This window comes from Penaeus monodon, chromosome 14 (genome assembly GCF_015228065.2).
Source record: "Penaeus monodon isolate SGIC_2016 chromosome 14, NSTDA_Pmon_1, whole genome shotgun sequence".
Lineage (NCBI taxonomy): Eukaryota > Metazoa > Arthropoda > Malacostraca > Decapoda > Penaeidae > Penaeus > Penaeus monodon.
The window spans coordinates 25,534,804-25,545,320 of NC_051399.1; positions in this window are offsets into that span (position 1 = coordinate 25,534,804).

The window sequence follows — 10,517 nt, forward strand, 5'->3', positions numbered from 1 at the left end:
GGAAAAACAATAATAATGATAATAATAACAATAATAATATTAATTACAATATTATACATTAGTATTATTATTTTTTATTATTTTTACTACTTTTATTATTATACAGTTATAATATTTTTTTGGCAATAATGCTAATATTAAAGCAATAGTAATATAATAATAATATTAATAATAATAATATAATAATATAATAATATAATAATAATAATAATAATGATATAGTAATAATATTAATAATCATTAAATGTTATCCAAATTCTTTTTATTCTCACTTTTATCATCATTATTATCATGATTAGTAGAATTCTGTTAAATATTATCATTATTACCCTAATAAATAGCAGAATCATCAAATGAATGGAAAAAAACGTAATTTTTGAGTCTTCTCTCAAAAAGATATATTTCGCTAGATTTTGCCACTTTTTCGACTTTCGGAATTTTTTTTCTTTTACCTTTTTATATATATGGACACACTTCCTCTTATTATCAACATTATTATCATGATTATAATCATTATTAAAGTTATCATCATCATTATCATCATTTCATCATCATTATCATCATTATTGCAATTATTATCATCATTATTGCAATTATATCATTATTAGCAATTTATTGCAGTTATATTATATATTTTTACAACTATACTAATAACAACTACAATAATAATAGAATAACAATAATAAAACAATAATAACGTTTTATAATAATCATTTATGTCATTATTTTAATTAATATCGTTATTACTGTAATTATTACTGTTATAATAATTACTTTTACAATTATACTACCAGTAAAAATAATAATAATAACAATAATAACAATAATAATATTAATAACAATATTATAACAATTAGATTATATCATTATACTTATTATTATTATTATTGTATTTTACAGTTATATATATTTTTGGCAATAATACTAATAATTAAAGTAATAGTAATAATAATAATAATAATAATAATAATAATAATAATAATAATAAAGATAATAATAATAATAATAATAGTAATAATATTAATAATCATCAAATGTTATCTAAATTCTCTTTATTCTCACTTTTATCATCATTATTGTCATGATTAATAGAATTCTGGCAATTATTATCATTATTACCCTAATGATTGCCAGAATCATCAAATGAATGGAAAAAACGTCATTTTGGAGTCTACTCTCAAAAGGCTATATTTCGCTAGATTTTGCCGCTTTTTCAACTTTTGGATTTTTTCTTTTACCTTTTTTATTATATATGGACACAATTCCTATTATTATCATCATTATTATCATCATTATCATCATTATTATCGTTATCATCATCATTATCATCCTTATCATCATCATTATCATCATTATTGCAATTATTATCATCATTATTGCAATTATTATCATTATTATTGCAATTATACAATAAATTTTAAAAAAAAAAATAATAGTAATAACAATAATAATAAAAATAATGACGTTTTTATAATAATTATTTATATCATTATTTTAGTTAATAGCGTTATTACTGTAATTATTACTGTTATAATAATTATTTTTCCAATTATACTACCATTAAAAATAATAATAATGATAATGATAGCAATAATAATATCAACAACAATATTATAACAATTATTATTATTATTATTATTATTATACTTATTATTATTATTGTTATTATTACACTTATAATATATTTTTTGGCAATATTACTAATAATTAAAGCAATAGTAATAATAATAATAATAATAATAATAATGATAATAATAATAATAATGATAATAATAATAATAATGATAATAATGATAATAATGATAATAATAATGATAATAGTAATAATATAAATAATCATCAAATGTTATCTAAATTCTCTTTATTCTCACTTTTATCATCATTATCGTTATTACTGTAATTATTACTGTTATAATAATTATTTTTCTAATTATACTACTAGTAAAAATAGTAATAATGATAATGATAACAATAATAATATTAATAACAATATTATAACAATTAGTATTATTATTATTATACTTATTATTATTATTGTTATTATTACAGTTATAATTTTTTTTTTTTTGCAATAATGCTAATAATTAAAGCAATAGTAATAATAGTAATAATGAAATAATGTAATAATGATAATATGAATAATATAATAATGATAATATTATAAAATAATAATGGTAAATAAAATAAGGATAAAGATATAATGATATAATAATGATAATAGTAATAATAAAAACATCAAAGTTATCTAAATTCTCTTATTCTCACATTTATCATCATTATTGTCAAGATTAATAGAATTCTAGTAATTATTATCATTATTACCCTAATAATTGCCAGAATCATCAAATGAATGGAAAAAACGTCATTTTGGAGTATACTCTCAATAGGCTATATTTCGCTAGATTTTGCCGCTTTTTCGACTTTTTGGATTTTTTTTTTTCTTTTACCTTATTTTATTAATATGGGGAAAAATTCCTTTATTTCTCTTATTATCATATTTTCATCATTTTATCCTATCATCATCATTATTTCATTTTCATCATTTATCATCATTATTGCAATTTTTATCATCATTTTCAATTATTTTTCATTTATTGCAAATTTTGCAGTTATAAATAAAATTTTTAAAATATAAAATAAAACACAAAATATAGTAATAAAAAAATAATAAGTTTTTTTAATAAATTTTTTATATCATTTTTAAAATATCGTTATTACTGAATTATTTATGTTTTAAAAAATTATTTTTACAATTATCTACCAGTAAAAAAAATAATAATGATAAAAATAAAAATAATAAAATTAAAAACAAAAAAAATAACAATTACTATTATATTATTATACTTTTTTTTTTCATTATTTTTGTTTTATTACATTTTTTTGGGATGATACTAATAATTAAAACAATAGTAAAATAAAAAAAATAATAATATTAATGGAATAATTAATTTAATAATAAAAAATATTTAAAAATAATAAAAATAATAAAAATAAAAATAATAAAAATAATAAATAATGATAATGATAAAAAGATAAAAATAATGATATAGTTAAAAATATTTTAATCATCAAAAGTTATCTAAAATTTTCTTTATTCACTTTTATCTCCTTTTTGTCATGATTATAGAAATTTTGGGAATTATTATCTTATTCCCAATAATTGCAAACATCAAAAGAATGAAAAAAAAGCATTATGGAGTCTACTCTCAAAAGACTATATTTCGCAGATTTTGCCGCTTTTTTTGACTTTTTTGGATTTTTTCCTTTTACCCTTTTTTATTATTATGGACATAATTCCTTATTTTATCATTTTTATCATGATTATATCATTATTTTGTTATATCTCATTATCTTTAATTTTCATCATTATTTTCATTTTTATCATTATTGCAATTATTATCATATTATTACAAATTTTTATCATTAATTGAATTTTTGCAGTTATGACATAATTTTTTTAAAAATATCTAAAAAAAAAACAACACAATGATAATTAAAAAACAATAATAATAACAATAAAACGGTTTTTTTTAAAAAAATTTTTTTTATCATTTTTTTAATTTTTACGTTATTACTGTAATTATTATGTTATAATAATTATTTTTTAAATTATTACCGTAAAAATAAAATAATGATAAAAATAACAATATAAAATTTAAAAAAAATATTATAAAAAACTATTATTATTATAACATTATTATTATTTTTTGTTATTATTACAGTTTTTAATTATATTTTTGGCAATAATACTATAATTAAGCAATAGTAAAAAAATAATAAAATAATAAAAATTTAAAAAAATAATTTTTAAAAAATAATTTTTAATAATAAAAATAATATTAATAAAAAAAAATGGGGATTATAAGATAAAAATAAAGATAAAAGAAAAATATTTTAATCATCAAATGTTACCCAAAATTTTCTTTATTTTTACTTTTATCTCATTATGTCTGATTAAATAAATTCTGGGAAATTATCATTTTTACCCCAAAAATTGCCCAAAACTCAAAAGAATGGAAAAAACGCCATTTTGGGGTCTACCTCAAAAGGGTTTAAATTTTGCTAAATTTTGCCCTTTTTCGACTTTTGGGAATTTTTTTTCTTTTTCCTTTTTATTATACTGGACACAATTCTTTTTTATCATCATTTTATCATGATTACATCATTATTATCGTTATAATCCATTATCATCCTTTTTCCATTATCATATTATTCCAAAATTTTTTACATTTTGCAATTATTTCATTATATTGCAAATTTTGCAGTTTAAAAAATTTTTTTACAATATACTAAAAAACAAATAAATAATAAAGTAAAAACAAAAATAAAAAGAAAATAAAGTTTTATAAAATTTTGTCTCATTATTTTAATTAATATGTTATTAGTGTAATTTTATGTTTAATATTTATTTTACAAATTTACTACCCGTAAAATAAAATTTATAATAATGACAATAAAAAATTTAAAAACAATATTATAACAATTAGTATTTTTTTTATCTACTATTATTATTATGTTATTTTTACAGTTATAAAATATTTTTTTGGCAATAAACTAATGATTTAAAGTAATATAATAATAATAAAAATAATAAAAATTATAATAATAATAATAATAAAAAAATAATAATAATAATAATAATAATAATATTAATTTAAACATCAAAGTTTTCCAAATTTTCTTTTTTCTCACTTTTTCATCTTTTTGTAATGATTTGTAAATTTTTAATATTATCATATTACCTAATAATTGCCAGAATCATCAAGAAAAGGGAAAAACGTATTTTTGGTTACTCTCAAAAGGCATATTTTTGCCCAATTTTTCCGCTTTTTCGCTTTTTTGGGTTTTTTTTTTTTTTTTTTTTTTTTTTCACTATATATGGACACAATTCCTGTTTTTATCACATTATTATATGACTATCATCTTATTACGTTTCATCTCATTATTCCCTTTTATTATAATCACATCATTTCATCATTTTTGCAATTATTATCATCATTATTGCAATTTTTCATTATTATTTCAATTTTTGCAGTTATATATATATTTTCACAACTAACTAATAAAAATACAATAAAAATAGTAATAATAACAACAAACAATATTTTTTGGCAATAATACTAATAATTAAAGTAACAGTATAATAATAATAATAAATAATAATAAAAATTTAATAATAATATAATAATAATAATAATAAAAATAATAATAATAATAATAATAACAATAATAATAATATAATAATAATTAATAATAATAAATGATAATGATAATAATGATAATAATAATGATAATAGTAATAATATTAATAATCATAAAATGTTATCCAAATTCGCTTATTCTCACTTTTATCATCATTATTGTCATGATTAATAGAATTCTGGTAATTGTTATATTTTTACCCAAATAATTGCAAATCATCAAAAAATAAAAAAAAAACGCCTTTTTGGGTCTTCTCTAAAAAGGGCAATATTTCGTAGATTTTGACGCTTTTTTCGCCCCTTCGGGATTTTTTTTTTTTTTACTTTTTTATTATTAGGACACATTCCCCTTTTTAAACATTATTATCATGATTATCATCATTATTATCTTTATCACCTCATATCATCTTATTATCATCATCTTACCATCATTATTGAAATTTATTATATCATTTATTGCAAAATTTACATTTTTTTGAAATTATTGCATTTATAATATAATTTTAAAACCATACTAAAACAATACAAAAAAAGTAATAACATAATAATAAAAATAAAAACGTTTTTTAATAATTTTTAATCATTATTTTAATAACACGTTTACTGTTTATTACTGTTAAAAAATTTATTTTTAAATTTACATCCAGTAAAAATATAATAATGAAATAATACAAAAATAATTTTAAATAACAATTTATAACAATTATTATTTTTATTTTTAAAACTATTATTTTTTTTTTATTATTTTACATTTTGCAAAAATAATATACCATATACATGCACACACGCCAAACCCAAAACCACACACACATATGTATATATATACCTTAAAAAAGGTATATACTATATTATATATTATACATAGTTTTTAAGTATATCTATCATCTGTCTGTCTTTAATATTTTTATATATATATATAATATATATATAATTTCTATCTATTTTTTCTATCTATCTATCTTTCTTTTTCCTATATACTGCAGTAGAGATCTATTATATGTATTAATATAAGTAAACACAAAAAGTGTTTTTGTTTTTTTTTGGTTTGCTTTGGTCTTTTTCCCCATGTGTGTGTGTCCTAATACATAATAAAATTTTATATATATATATATATATATATATATAAATATATAATTATATATATTATTATATAATACATTTATAGGGAACAAAATATATGTATAAAATTTTAACGTTTTACTATCTTTTCTATTTTTAATAATCCCCCCCCCCCAAAAAAAAATATTATATAAAAAAATAAAAAAAAAAAAAAAAAAAAAAACATATATATTTTTATATATAATTAAAATAAAATTTTTTAATAAAAATATATAATACTATAATAAATATAAAAATTTTATATATATATATATATATATATAATAAATTATTGTGTGGTTTTGTGTTTTGTGTGTGAGTGTGTGTTGGTGGTATGGATATTATATGTTATATATATATATTATATATATTATATATATTATAAATACATATATATACATATATAAAACAATATACATATATACACATATATTCATATATAAACTTTATATATACATATTATACATATATATATATTATAATATATACATATATATGCATATTATAATATATAATCATAAATATATAATATAATTATATATAAAAAAAATACAATTATACATAAAGCTTTTATGGTTTCCCCATAGGCGTCGAACAGTAAATACGAAAGGTAGATAATAGGGCCGTGAATAATTTCATGTTTATTCGCAAGTTTAAAGAGATCACTTTCTCTATCATCAGTCGAAATATGAACCAAAAAATTATGCTTTAGCAATAGAACAAATAAATTCAGATTTTGTTAAATTAAAAAAAGATATCAAAAAACAACAAAAGTGAGAAAAAATGAGAAAAACAAAACGGATGGGTATATAGTACAAAAAATATATAAAATGGAGAAAAAAAAAAAAACAAAAAAACATTGGAAAAAAGTTTTGAAAAAAAACCAACGGGGTGATAGGCGGGGGGAGGACAGCGCTAACTAAAAACAAGGGGAGCGGTAGCGTTATTTTAAGCTCCGGTTTCATCTTCGGGTCAGAAAGATTCCGAGATCATGAGGGTTGACGGGGGGATGAGAGGATAGAATTTTAAAGTCTTGTTGGGAAAAAGGGTGATTGGTGAAGTGCTCTCTTAGGGGGAGAAAAATGGTTGCTCACGGGAGTCCGTCAAAGACTTGCCTTTGTGTTCCATTTCGGGGCAGAACCATCGTGAGGGGTTTCCCCAGTACCTGATTGGCTTTTGGACGGTAAAAATATACTAATTAACAATTAAAGTGGGATTTCGTAGGCTTTTTTAAGAAATTTGATATGTTAGAATTCTGAAAACAAAAGTAATTTTTTTTTGCGGGTATTTGTTTTGTAGGACTTTTTAATTGAAAATTTTTTGTGCATATATTGTGCATATAGCATGAAAATTGTCTGTATATATGTTGTATATATTATGTATACATGTATTTTTATTATGATTATATTGTATGTATATATGTATAATATATATATTTGTTTGTTGTATATATATTTATTAGGAATGGGAATATTAAAATAATTAAAAATAAATTTTTAGATCTTATATATGATATAATATATATATATTTTTATAATTTATATATATATTATATATAATATATATAATATTAAAGTAAAAATTTTTATAATATATATTTATATATATATTATTAATTTTTTTATAATTATTTTTATATAAAAACTATTATACCAACAAAAAAAAAAATATTATATATATAAAAATTATTATATAATATTTTATATAAAATATATATAAAACAAACAAACAACAAACAAAAAACACAACAAAAATTATAATTTATATTAAATATATATAATATAATTAATATTAATAATTTTACATTTAAAATAATAATTATAAAAATATAAAATATATAACTATATATACATAATATACATATAAAATATATAATATAAAATATTATATATATAAAATATTATATATATTATATTATATATATATATATTATACCTATAAATAACAAATAACAATAAAAATAAAATTTAAATTTTTAAAAAATAATTTAAAAAAAATTTTTTTTAATATTTTTAAATTTAACAATAATACCTAACCCAAACCTAACCAAACAACCCAAAAACCCACCCAAGCCCATCCTAAACCCAAAACCCCAAAATAACCAAAAATAAACCCAAACCAACCAACCTACCTAAACCAAACCCAAACCCAAAAACCAAACCAAAACCCAACACAACCAAAACCTATCCTAAACAACCAAACTAAACCCAAACCAACCAAACCTAAAAAAACTCACCAAAACCCAATCCTAAAAATAACCAAAACCTAACCTAACCTACCAAAACCCAACCCAAACCCTACCTAAACTAACCCAAACCTAAAAATAAACCTAACCCAACCTATCCAAAACTAACCAAACCCAACCAACCTACCCAAAACCCAACCCAAAAATTCCAAACCTAACCCAAAACCCAACCTAAACCCAAACCCAAACCTAACCCAAACTTATCAAAACCCAACCCAAAACCCAAAACCCAAACCTATCCTAAACCTAACCCAAAAGTAACCCAAACCAACCAACCTCCCCAAACCCCCCAAACCAACTAAACCTAAACCCAAAAACCTAACCCAAACCTAACCCAAAAAATAACCTAAACTTAAATAAAACCAAACCAACCTAAAACCCAAAAATATCCTAAAAAACCAAAAATATCCTAAACCTATCCCAAATAAAAATGCGCATTGCATTATTCCTCTTTTATAAAGAAAAACCTCACATCTGAAAGGATTTTTAAATTGCCAAAACAATTTCCCCCGAGTGCCCCCGGGGGTGAGCGAAAAATTTGCTGTCATTTCCAAATTGAGTAGACAGGGAAAAGTCATGGGGGAGTAAGATCAGTTGCACACTCCTTTTTAGTGGGTCGTGTCATGGTTGGTTTAGCACTGGCCCCCCGGGTTTTTACTCGAGTGACCAGGTTTGATCCTGGTCAGGGGGGGTTGTTATTTTTCGATATCAATGCGGCTTGCTTATCCATCTTTCATAAAATTAAACCCCAGGCATCTGAATAGATTTGAATTTCCAAATCAATTTCCCGGTGCCCACGGGGAAATGACGAAAACTTGCTGTCATTTCTCAAGTATAGTAGACAGGGAAAGTCTAGGAGCAGTAAGATCCTATTGCACACTCCTTTTGTGGGCGGGGCATGGTTGTTTTGCACTGGCCCTCCCGGTTTCTACTCGGAGTGACCTAGGTTGAGTCCTGGCAGGGAGGGTTTTTATTTTTCGATTCAATGCGGGATTGATTTTTCCATTTTCATAAAAATACCCAGACATTTACAAGGTTTGAATTGCCAAAAAATTTTCCCCCGATGCCCCCGGGAGGAGGTAAAAAATTCGCTTCATTACTAAATATGAGTAGACAGTAAGTTATGGACTAGTAAGTCCCAGTTGCACACTCCCTTTTTGTGGGTTGTGGCATGGTTGTAATTTATTTTAAATTATTAAATTTTATTTTATTAATTATATATATTATAAAATATATGTAAATTATAATTATTATCTTCCATCAATTTTTGGGTATTGTTTATTATAAATTTAAATTAATCTATATATAAATTATAAATTTTTATTTTAAAAAAGGTTTTTACATTTTTTATAATTATAATTGAAAATTTTTCAGGTGTTATTATTATAAAAACAAAAATTAAAATTTTAAACCATTTTATAAATATATTTTAAAATTTGAAAAATTTAATAAATCAAAATTTTAATTTTTCAAATATAAATGTTCTACAAATATTTAAATTTATATTAATATTATTTAATTATTTATTTTTACCCCTTTTTTTGAAAAATAAGTTCTTAAAAGCTTTTTTATATATAATATTTATTATTAATTTTAAAAATATATAAATTAATAAAATTAATTAAAAATTTCAAGAGTGAAATATTAAATTTTTATTATAATATATAAAAATTAAATATAAATACCACCCCCTTTTGGGTTTCATTTTTCCCTGTCGGTTTCTTTTCCATTTGGTGTGGGGTTTATTATATAATATTATTATTATTTTAATAAAATTATAATATAAAATTTAACCAAACAAACCACCCCCACCAATATAAATTCTATTTCTAATATATACATAGCTATATAAAAATCTATGGAAGTTTTATTATGGATTACACTTATAATAATATTAATTTAATTATTTATATATATAATATTTATTTATTTATAATAATCAATATATATATAATTAATATATATAAATATAT